Source organism: Alexandromys fortis, unplaced genomic scaffold (assembly GCF_014885135.2).
Source record: "Alexandromys fortis isolate MF-2015 unplaced genomic scaffold, M_Fortis_MF-2015_v1.1 scaffold_234, whole genome shotgun sequence".
NCBI classification, from domain to species: Eukaryota; Metazoa; Chordata; class Mammalia; order Rodentia; family Cricetidae; genus Alexandromys; species Alexandromys fortis.
The window spans coordinates 936,748-947,301 of NW_026068113.1; positions in this window are offsets into that span (position 1 = coordinate 936,748).

Below are 10,554 nucleotides of genomic sequence, written 5' to 3' on the forward strand. Positions count from 1 at the left end.
CTCAGCCCAGGACCACCTGCCCAGGGGTGGCACCACCCACAATGGTCTGTGCTTTCCCCCATCAATCTTTCCTCAGGAAGAGACCCTCACAGATGTGCCCTTTGGTCTATCTGATGGAAGCAAGTCCTCAACTGAGGTTCTGCCTTCCCATGTCATTCTAGTTTGTGCTATGTTGCTATGCAACCAACACTTCTAGATATTTTGTTTCACTTAGCTTTCTTCCTTACTTGGATGAAATTTAGGAAAAGTCAACTTTTCATGATGTTTAAATTTTTCTGTTTATGATGCCATGTGCTGCTTGTGATGATTTACTTTACTTCCTCTATAGAATTCTCATTTTCCTAAGAAGGTCAGAAAGTGCTTTATTTTATTATATTTACAAAAAATAACCTTTTTGAATTTTTTGTAGTGCTTTTATTCATTATCTTGTTTTCCATTTGTTTATTTAAATTTTTAAAATTTTCTTGCTGCTTATGTTTTTCTTCATTAAATTGGAGGATTTTTCTTTGATTTACTTGTCTAATTTTCCTTTGCTATTTCTTTTTAAATTTTGTTTTACTTTCATTTATTTATTATCTGTTATTATCTATATCTATTTATATCTCTATTTATTTTCATGTGCAAATATGTATGTCTGTACATGTGTGTGCACATGTGTATGTGTGTGTGCCATGGCTCACAAATAAAGATCAGAAAGCAACTTGCAGGAGCTGGTTTTGCTATGTGCATTCTGGATATTGAAGTCAGGTTTTTTTTTTTATTGAGTGTACCCCTTCCTCCACAGCCTCTCCAGCAAAGGCTATCATTGGTGCTTTTGATTTTTAGCCATTCTGACAGGTGTAAGAAGTTCAAATGGCCAAAAGACACCTAAGGTCATGCTCAACCTCATTAGCAATCAGGGAAATGCAAATCAAAACAACCCTGAAGTCAGGTTTTCAGGCTTGGTACCAGGTGCTCTTATCCTCTAACCCATCTCATTTGTTCTTCCTTAATCAGAGCTGTGTTCAAACTGAATTTCTGGCCTTAGTTGTGTGCTTTTACTTATCTATTTGTTTTGAATGTTCATGTGTGTGTGTGTGATACATGTGTGGAGTTCCAAGATTAATGTCAGATTTCTTTCTGGATGACTTTCCATTTTATTTGTTGAGGCAAAGACTCTTGCTGAACTGGGAGCGCATTAATTCTGGCTAGTTTAGGTAGTCAGTTTGCCCAGCAGATCCCTGCCTCTGTCTCCCAAGTGCTGGATTTAGAGGATGCTCTCATACCTCCCTATCTAGGTATCTTTGCCTCAGAGATCATGCTTGCAGGACAAGCACCTCATTCATTCATTCATTCATCTTCACAGCCCATATTTTATTATTTTCTTGTTATTTTTATTCCCCGTGTATGTGTGTCTGCATGTATGTATGCACACACGTGCAAGTGTCTGCAGGTGTTAGAAGAGGGTTTCATATCCTTTGAAGTCAGAACTGTGGATGGTTATAAGTTGCCTAATGTCAGTAAAAGAAACTGAACTGTGGTCCCTGCAAAAAAATCAAACTCTTTTAACCACTAATCCCTCTTAAACCCTTTTCTGTTACTTTTAAAGTTAAATTCTGTAAATTAGCTTCATATCTTTTTCAAAGAAGTGTGATGGGCAACTTCTTGAGTATGTAAATGAAAGAACTTGATGACATAACTTTTTTGGAATTCAAATAATATTTTAAAAATTAGTGTACCTTGGAAATGGATATTCAGTTTGGACTTATAACTATTATAATAATTTTCTGGTGAAAAAAATAATAAGGAATGTACAGATATGGAAATATTTTTATATTATAGGTACCAAGTGTTGATTTTATAAATAAATGTCACTTTTAGGCAATTAATTATATGGAAAATCATTAATACCAGTAAGAGTGATAGTCTCCTTTTCTCTTTATGATTATCAATTTCTCCATGCTCTTCAATGCAATAACCTCCTGAGAACAACATCTAATTAAACTGTACTGCTATAGGTAGTTTAAACAACTGTACATATTTTGAGTTGCTACGAACACGGTTTTAGAATCTCACACTACATTTGATTTTCCGCTCTAGTCTAACACCATGGATATTAATAAATGAGTCACAGAAAAGAGGGAAACAATGCTAACCTACTGTTTACACTAAGTAACCATAGCTAATTCTTATGGCAATCAATGGCTTATGGTATCAGTAGCTCTTATTTTTACATAAAGGTTTCTACAGAAGAAATAAACAGAAAATGAACAATTCCAGTTTTTTTCCTTAGAAAATAGCATTTTATTTCATAGAGTTGTTTCGCAAAATCAGTTCTCCTCTGCATAACAAAGATGAATGATCATATAAGGCAAATAAGAATGCTTTCAAATTAAAGTGCTATGAACTCGGTTCATTAAACATACATGGCCTTCAAAAGAGCCATCAATTTTCCTCAGGTTATTGTGGCAGCTACCTCATTTAATGAGAAGTTATTTATATTCAGGCAACTGTTTGGTAAGTTTTTCATGAATTCTAGCACTTACAACTTGGCTGAAAAATACAACTGCCATGATTCTGATAACTCCTTGAAAGGGACACAGGAGGCAAAGCTCGAACAGTAATCCTAACAAGCAGGGTAAGGAGCAACAACAACAACAAAACTAACAAAAACTTTTTCTCCTGAGAACAGAGTTTGTGTAAACTTAGTATGTCTGTCTTACATCCTGAAGATTACCTTAATGACCACAAATAACATACAAGCTTTCCTGGATAATCTAATCCCAGCATGTGGGAGAATAAAGTAGGCAAACTTTGTCGACAATATGAGCTACACAGTGAAACAGTTTCAAAACCTGAAAAAAAAACCAACAGCAACAAGCAAGCAATAACAAAAATGAAACAAAACTACCACCTAAAACTGAAGAAATATTTGCTTAAATATTTCCTGGTTTATAGATACTTGGTTTACAGGCCATTTCTCATGGGAAATTATAATCACAATGGATAACATAGTTTCATTTTAAAATGACTGTGATATTGGTCAACTTCATGCCACTGTGTGAAGCTACTGATCATTCATACAACCTAAAAATTAGTGAAAAACATTTGGGGGAGGAAACCATAATTTAAAATCAAAATAAAAAGGCAAGGACTGATAAGATGATTCAGAACATTAAGGCATTTTCTGTCATGCCTAATGGCCCGAGTTTAAACTCTGGAGTCCACGTGATAGGGAGAGAGAATCTCCTGAGTAAACACACTTTGTATTCCCAACCTCCATATACATGCCATTGCGTCTGAAAACATATGCAAAAAAAAAGATTGATTAAAATAGTATTGTAAAATAAAGACATATCCTATGTCATCAAATAAAAAAGAAACTAACTAACTCAATTTTTTAAAATTCTGAATTTTCTGTAAACTAAAATGTCCATGTTGCTCTGTGATTAAACTTATAAAAACTAAACATAGCACATGTGGCTGAGATGAATCCCAGATGATGGAGGGATGACAATTTTATATTCATTTACAAAACTGAGAAACTTCCACATCAAAATAAAAATGACTTATTGAGCACATTAAGAAGAAATAGAAAGTCTTTTGTGATAAATGTGATCAAAGACTCATCTTTATGTGACCGTATTTGTCATCACACAGAATATTAGAATAAAAGAAAACCTGAAGAGTTTTACATGTATTTTCAAAACATAATCCAACTGTTTCTATTTGATTCTGTTACTATGATAAGAGCCTCTAACTAAAGCAACTTAAAGAAGTTTGGTGGTTTGAATAAGAAGGACCCTATAGGCTGCTAGATGCGAATGTGTAGTCTTTAGAAATTGGAACTGTTTGAGGATTAAGATTAGGGTGTGTCACCTCCTTGAAGAAAGAGTCAGGGTGAACTTTAAGGTTTCCAAAGCTTAAACCAGTCCCACTGCTTCTCTTTCTGCCTGCTGCCTACAGGTCAGGACATAAAGCTCTCAGCTACTATTTCAGTGCCATGCCAACCTGCTTCCTGCCATGATTATCATGGAGTATCCATCTAAAACTGTATACAATACCCCAACTAAATGCTTTCTTTTAAAAAGTTGCTTTGGTCATGGTGTTTCTTCATAGCAATTGAGCAATAACCAAGAGAGGAAGGAAATGATTTATTTGTCTTATATTTACAGATCACAGTCCATCGTTGAAGAATCAGAAATTGTGGAGGACTATGGCATGTTGGTTCACTTTTGGATTCAACCTTACCTAGTTTTCTTGTATAGATCAAGAACATGTGCTCAGGGAATGGTGCTGCCCATAGTGGGCTAGACCCTCCTACATCAATTAACAATCAAAGCAAGCCCCAACAGACATGCCCAAAAGATTAATCTGACCTGGGCCATCCCTCAGCTGGCACTCTTTTCTCAGATGACTCCAGGTTATGATAAATTAACAGTTAATGTTAACTAAGACACCAGAAAAAAAGCAAGTTTTAAATTATATTTATCAATCCAAGTTTTTTTTCAAGGAAAAAAACAGATACAAGATTATCATCAGGGAAACTTTTTTGAGTAAATGAATTTTAATATTTTCCAGGAAAATATAAGACAGTTCTATCTCTTCTCAAGCAGCAGATAATTGTCAGTAGCTTTATGACTTTGGTCTGAATTGTGTATTCAACTCCTATCTTCATACTAGGATTTGCTCTGACTTGAGCTTGCAGAAAACAAGCAAATGTCTCAAATAGTAATGATAATGATGATGATGATTATGAGCCAGTCTTTCTCATAGTGACAAGAATCATGCATTTTTTTTCTTGTATGTGGACTTTAGGCCATGAGCAGAACATAGAAGTAGGAGCTCTATTAGTGATGTGGAAGGGAGAAAGGAAAGGGAGTATGGAGGATAAGAAAAGGTAATAGGTGAATATAATTCAAGTGTACTAGTACACTACATGTGTATAAGGAGATATTAGTATGAAATTTGTTACTTTGTGCAATTAATTTATTATTTACATCAAGTTAGTTGAGGTCAGAAAAACAGCCATTTCATCATGAATAAGGGGCTTCTGGAGAGCCAGCCTGCACTCTCTGGTACTTTAGCCCCTCACCTTCCATGGTCATGAGCACTGGAAACATAGTCTGGCAGAGTGAGCAGTTATAAAGTGTGTGCTTATGATCAAGAACTCCACAGGAGAAAAATAATGCAAGCATGTCTCATTAGAAAGCTTTCTAGAGTTACCAGTCAAAAATGTTACTAATTTCGATGTACTAGGATACACTAAACATTATTAAAATGAAAAAGAGTATTAATTTTAACAAGAGAAGAATTCTTACTTCCTCTATTTTTTCCTTTCAAAATTTAGCATGCTGTCCTATTCAGTGTAAGATAGATTCAACTCTACTGTTTGCCATATTTGTATTTGAACAGCAGGCATAGTTCCTGTTTCCAAGACTTAATAGTAGATGTTTATCACATATATATCTTATTAACTGTCAAGGTATTCTATCTTCTTATATTTTTGACAGAGGTTAATTAAATTCTACTCCTAGTGTGTTTTGTTTGTTGATTCCTATACTACGCAGCATCCACAGAGTTGGCCACTGTGTGTTACAATGCACACGTATTTATAGTTATTGTGATTTTATTGTGAACAGTCTTTAGAGACCTAGAGTAGAACTAAATATTACTGGCAAAATGGCAAAAAGGAAAAACATAACAATGAAATGATTCTGAATGATGCTCTGCTCTACTTACAGATCGGTGCCTTGTCCAGTCATCATCAGACAGGCTTTCTCCAGCAGTAGGAGGGAGTGGGTGCAAAGACCTACACCCAGACATTATGCAGAGAAACTATCCATAAAATCCCTCCACTTTGAAAATAAAATAAAATAAAATAAATCCCTCCACTTTGAGATCAGGGAATCCTGCAGAAGAGGGGGAGGAAAGATAATAGGAGTCAGAGGGTATGGAGGCCAGTAGGAAAATATACTCTATGGAATCAATTAAATAGGCCTCACATAGGCTTACTGAGACTGAAGTGGCAAGCACAGGGCCAGGTTCTCTGCATATATTATGGCAGTTAGGTTGGTGTTCTTGTGGGACTCCTAATGGTGGGAGATGATGTATCTCTGACTATCTTGCCTGCTCTTAGGACTCTTCATCCTGTTGCATTTCCTTGTCCATCCTTCATATGAGGGCTTTTGCCTTGTCTCATTGCATCTTGCTTTGTCCTATTTGGCTGTTGTCTGTTGGAGGCCTGATCTTTTCTGACGAGGAAATGAATAGAATTGTGGGTCTGGGGGTCAGGGGAGGGGGGAAGAAACCGAGAAACTGAGAGAATTGGAAAGAGGGAAACTATGGTTTGTGTTAGGATGTATTGTATGAGAGAAAAATATATTTCAATAAAAAATGAATTCTTTTCCACATCAGATTACCCATGGTTGATATGAATAACATTTTTGTATTGTAACCATTTTTTTAGTATCAAAACTGGAGTCTTGGTTTCTTTGGTATTTGCATCTGGATGACATGTTTTAGTCTGTCTTGTAATGTTTTAACTTGAATCACTATTTAGGAAGTGATGTGGTGCTTATGTCTGTGGATATAACTTTGAATTTTTCAGTTCATGTTTAATTTCAGGCACTCAATCATATAAATTGCCAGATGCAAACACTTAAGAAAGTCCCCTGGAATACTTGTAACTTCTTTGCACTGCTATTGGGATTATTTTACTATTCCTATCACTTGAGACTCATGCTTTTAAGCAGTGCCTTAACCTTTGCCTTTATTTCCTGTTTATATTTCTGAAATACCTTCTCTTATGGAGAAATACATGGGTTTCTCTAATGGACCCACTGGTAATGACATGAAATAAGAACAAGGTATTAGATAATCTTGTTGTGATGAATAGGACACCCAAAGCAAAGCTATTATGCTGGTGTTGGGCCTCTTAACATGCCTCCTCCAGTGGAATCAGATCTCTGATTTATTATCAAAGGGATATGCCAAATTTGTCTGTCCTTGCCTGTTTAATTCCTTGAATGTCATGTTAGGTCAGGTTATAAACCACTGTGAATTTAGCATATTAGGACTCCTCAATAATGGTAGATAGCAGAGTTTGGTGATGATAAAAATGTAGCTCAAAGGCCTTAGTTTGTGTAGGGTGAGAGAGAAACTGAAGTTTTACTCTATCTTTAAGACCACAGCTAGGAACCCTTAGTCATTTTAAAGCATATATCACTTCTTCTGAAACACAAAAGTTTTATAGAAAAAAAAAAGTACAAAAAAAAAAAAAAAACCAACAAAAGCACCAGCCTGAATTAACCTAGTTTGAGATTACAGATATTTTCTTGTTAAAGTTGCCTTTCAAAATGTTTTACATATGGTATGGGAAATACATAGTTCTGTTCTCATATGTTAAAAAGAATACTAGCTCTGCCATAGTCAAATGCTTGCAACAGCGAAATTTTATTCTTTACGAGAACCTATCAATTTAAATATTTGTATCAGTAATGACATTCTCATTTTGACATATTGATGTCAATGGGATGTTAATTTTTGATGTTTTCATCCTTTTGTCATTTAATTAATTGTTCCTCCATAATTTAATTAAATGAGTACTGTCATAAGACTAATTATATCATATCTCTGAGTGACATGATCTGTGAAATGATTTTAAAATATGTTGTACTTGCTTCATTTTGCCTGGGGGGAAATCCTGATAGGAAAGGACACATTAATATCACAGTGCATTTAAATTATACTAGGAGGTCTTCTTTGAGTACGGATTTAATTACTTAGTGGAGATTAGTGTTTTAAAGGAACTATCAAGGGGGGGAATGGGAAGTATAAAATATAAACATTGACTGTTTTAAGAATGTATAAAAGTTGTTAACTAGTACAATTTGGGTATTTGGTACTTTGCCCCTACCCCAGGGAATGCTGGGATCATTGTGCATTGTTTCCTTTTCCTTCAATTGCAATTGGCAGATGATAAGAGATATATCTACTGTTTCATTCTTATTTGATCTTAAAAATTTCACCTGTATATATAATTTAAGATTTATCTACTTGTTACTTACTTGAGTTTGTGGGCACTACATATGTGTGGTGCCAGTGGATTCTAGGGTATTGGAGCTCCTGAACTAGAGTTCCAGGTGGTTGTGATCCACCTCATGAGGATACTGGAAACAGTACCTGGGTCTTTTGCAGGGGTAGTAAGTACTCTTAACTGCTGAGTCACGTCTGTAACCTTCCCTTATGTTTTAACCAGTTTTTTTTTAGACAAGTTTTTTTCTGTAAGTAATAATTATAATATCAAATTACAGAATTGCTTTGAAAATGAGTTAAGTTACATGAAACTTGCAATATTTTATAAATTATTTTATAATAATTATAAATTTATAATGTTTTATAAAAAATGATGGCGGTGTTGTTATAATATGCATTGCTTATACAAGTTCATATGTGTGAGGGAGAGGGAATCATGAGTGGTAAGAACATTTAAAATCTACTTTCAGTGATTTTCAAGTATGTAATGCACTGTTGTTGACTATAGTCAATGTATTGTCTGGTGGACCTCTTAGAGTTTTTCCTTTAGTTTAACTGAAGGTTTTTATACTTGACCAGTATCTGTCTTTCCAATACTCACAAACCCATCCTTGTGATAACTGTTTAACTCTCTATGAGTTTATTGTAGGTTCTGTATTTAAGTATGAACATGCCATATTTGACTTAGTTTCTAACTTGTGTCTCTGTGCAGCAATTACCTCAAGCTTAATTTGCATGTTGTAAATGGCATGAATTTTCTCTGTTTTAGGGTTAAATGACAATTGATTTTCTTGATTAATAATTGATGTGAGAGGTGCAGCCCACTGTGAATGGTACTACCCCTTGACAGTTAGTCCTGGGAATTAGAAGACAGCAAACTGAGCATTAGGAGAGCAAGTCAGTGAGAAGCACCCCTCTATTCCCGCTGCTCTCCTTCCTGCCTTCTGGTGTCTGCTTTGCTGGGTTAATGATGCTTTGTTTAAAATGTTTTTCTTTCTGTGTTCTGAATATATCACCAGCCTCTTTTCCTGCCCTTCAATATAGAAGTTTCTATTATTTTAGGAAACTTGTTTTTCTATTACTGTTTTCAAGTCTGCCTTTGGGTTTTGATATTTTCATTGCAGTATATTTGGGTATGATCTGGCTTGTGTAAAACTGATTGGCAGCTCAGGAATTTCCTGTTCCTATGCATTTATTAAATAACATTTGTCAGATTTTCTAAAGTTTCCTAGCATTTGTTCTTTAAATTTTTTTAGTGTCACCTCTTTGATGAGGCTTTCTTTCATTACATTTCTGTTCGTATTCTGGAATTCCCACAGTGTATATATTAGCTCACTTACTGATTGACTTTTTAAATTCCTTTTCAGGTTTTGTATTTTTTTCCTTAAATGATTGGGATTTTTGAAATAAACAAATAAACAAACATGCTTGTCTTTAAGTTTTCCAGTTCTTTCTTCTTCTTGACTGATTCTCCTGTTGGAGTTCTGTGTTGATTCTTTTACTTTTGTCACATTTTCCTCAGCTTTGGAATCAGGTTTACTCTCTTTGCATAGTTTTCATTGCTTCATTGAATTTCTAATTTTGCTCAAATCTTTCTTTCCTGTTTTACAACTGTTTTTTTTTCTCTTGCAGCTTACTGACTTACTGAGCTTCTTAACATCACTTCTTAGAATTTCTTTCTGTAAAATCAGAGAAGCCATTTCTTCCAAACCAGCCACTAAATAATTACTTCCATTTGTTCCTTTGGGTTGTCCATGCTTCCTGCATTTCTAGTGTTCCTAAGGCTGCTGAGTTGATGCTTGTTGTGGGTGGAATATTTGATTCTTCTAGGCTTTGTGGTCTATCTTCAGTGGGGAAACTGAAACAGTCTACCTGAGCTAATAGGAGCTCTCCACCTCCAGCTGGACTGATAGGACTAAACTAGTCTCTCTGAAAGTGGTTAAGAGTTGAGTGGCTGGGGCAGACTGGGAGGTTGGGGTCACTGGCAGTGGCACCAGGATTTATCCCTACTGCTTGTACTGCCTTTTTAGGAGCCTATTCTCTTTGGATGTATACCTTGCTCACCTTGGATATAGTGGGGAAGGCCTTGGATTTCCCCAAGGCAATGTGTCTTACCCTCACTGAGGACTGGATGGGGGTGAGGTGGAGGTTAGGTGGAGAGGGTGGGAGGAGGGGAGGGAGTGGGAACTGGGATTGGTATGTATAATGAAAAAAGACGGTTTTCTTTTTTAAAAAATAAAAATCAAAAATAAAAGGATTTCTTGTATGCATTGTTGTAAGGGTGCCAAGTAGGTAGGTGGTAGTGGCTCTGTTTCTGAAGAGTGCATGCAGCTATATGCAGCGCTATAAATTAGATCACCTTCAGTGAAGTCAAGGTGGTACATACTGTAGCAGAGACAAAAATAGTCAGTTTCTCTTGGGTTCTTTCATAATGAGGGCTACTGTTGTCAAATGTTCTTTATTCCTCCTACATGATCAAATCTTGGCCGAGCTAATCCCTTTTGTTTCTAAGATGGACCTGACTTGCAGTCATAAGAG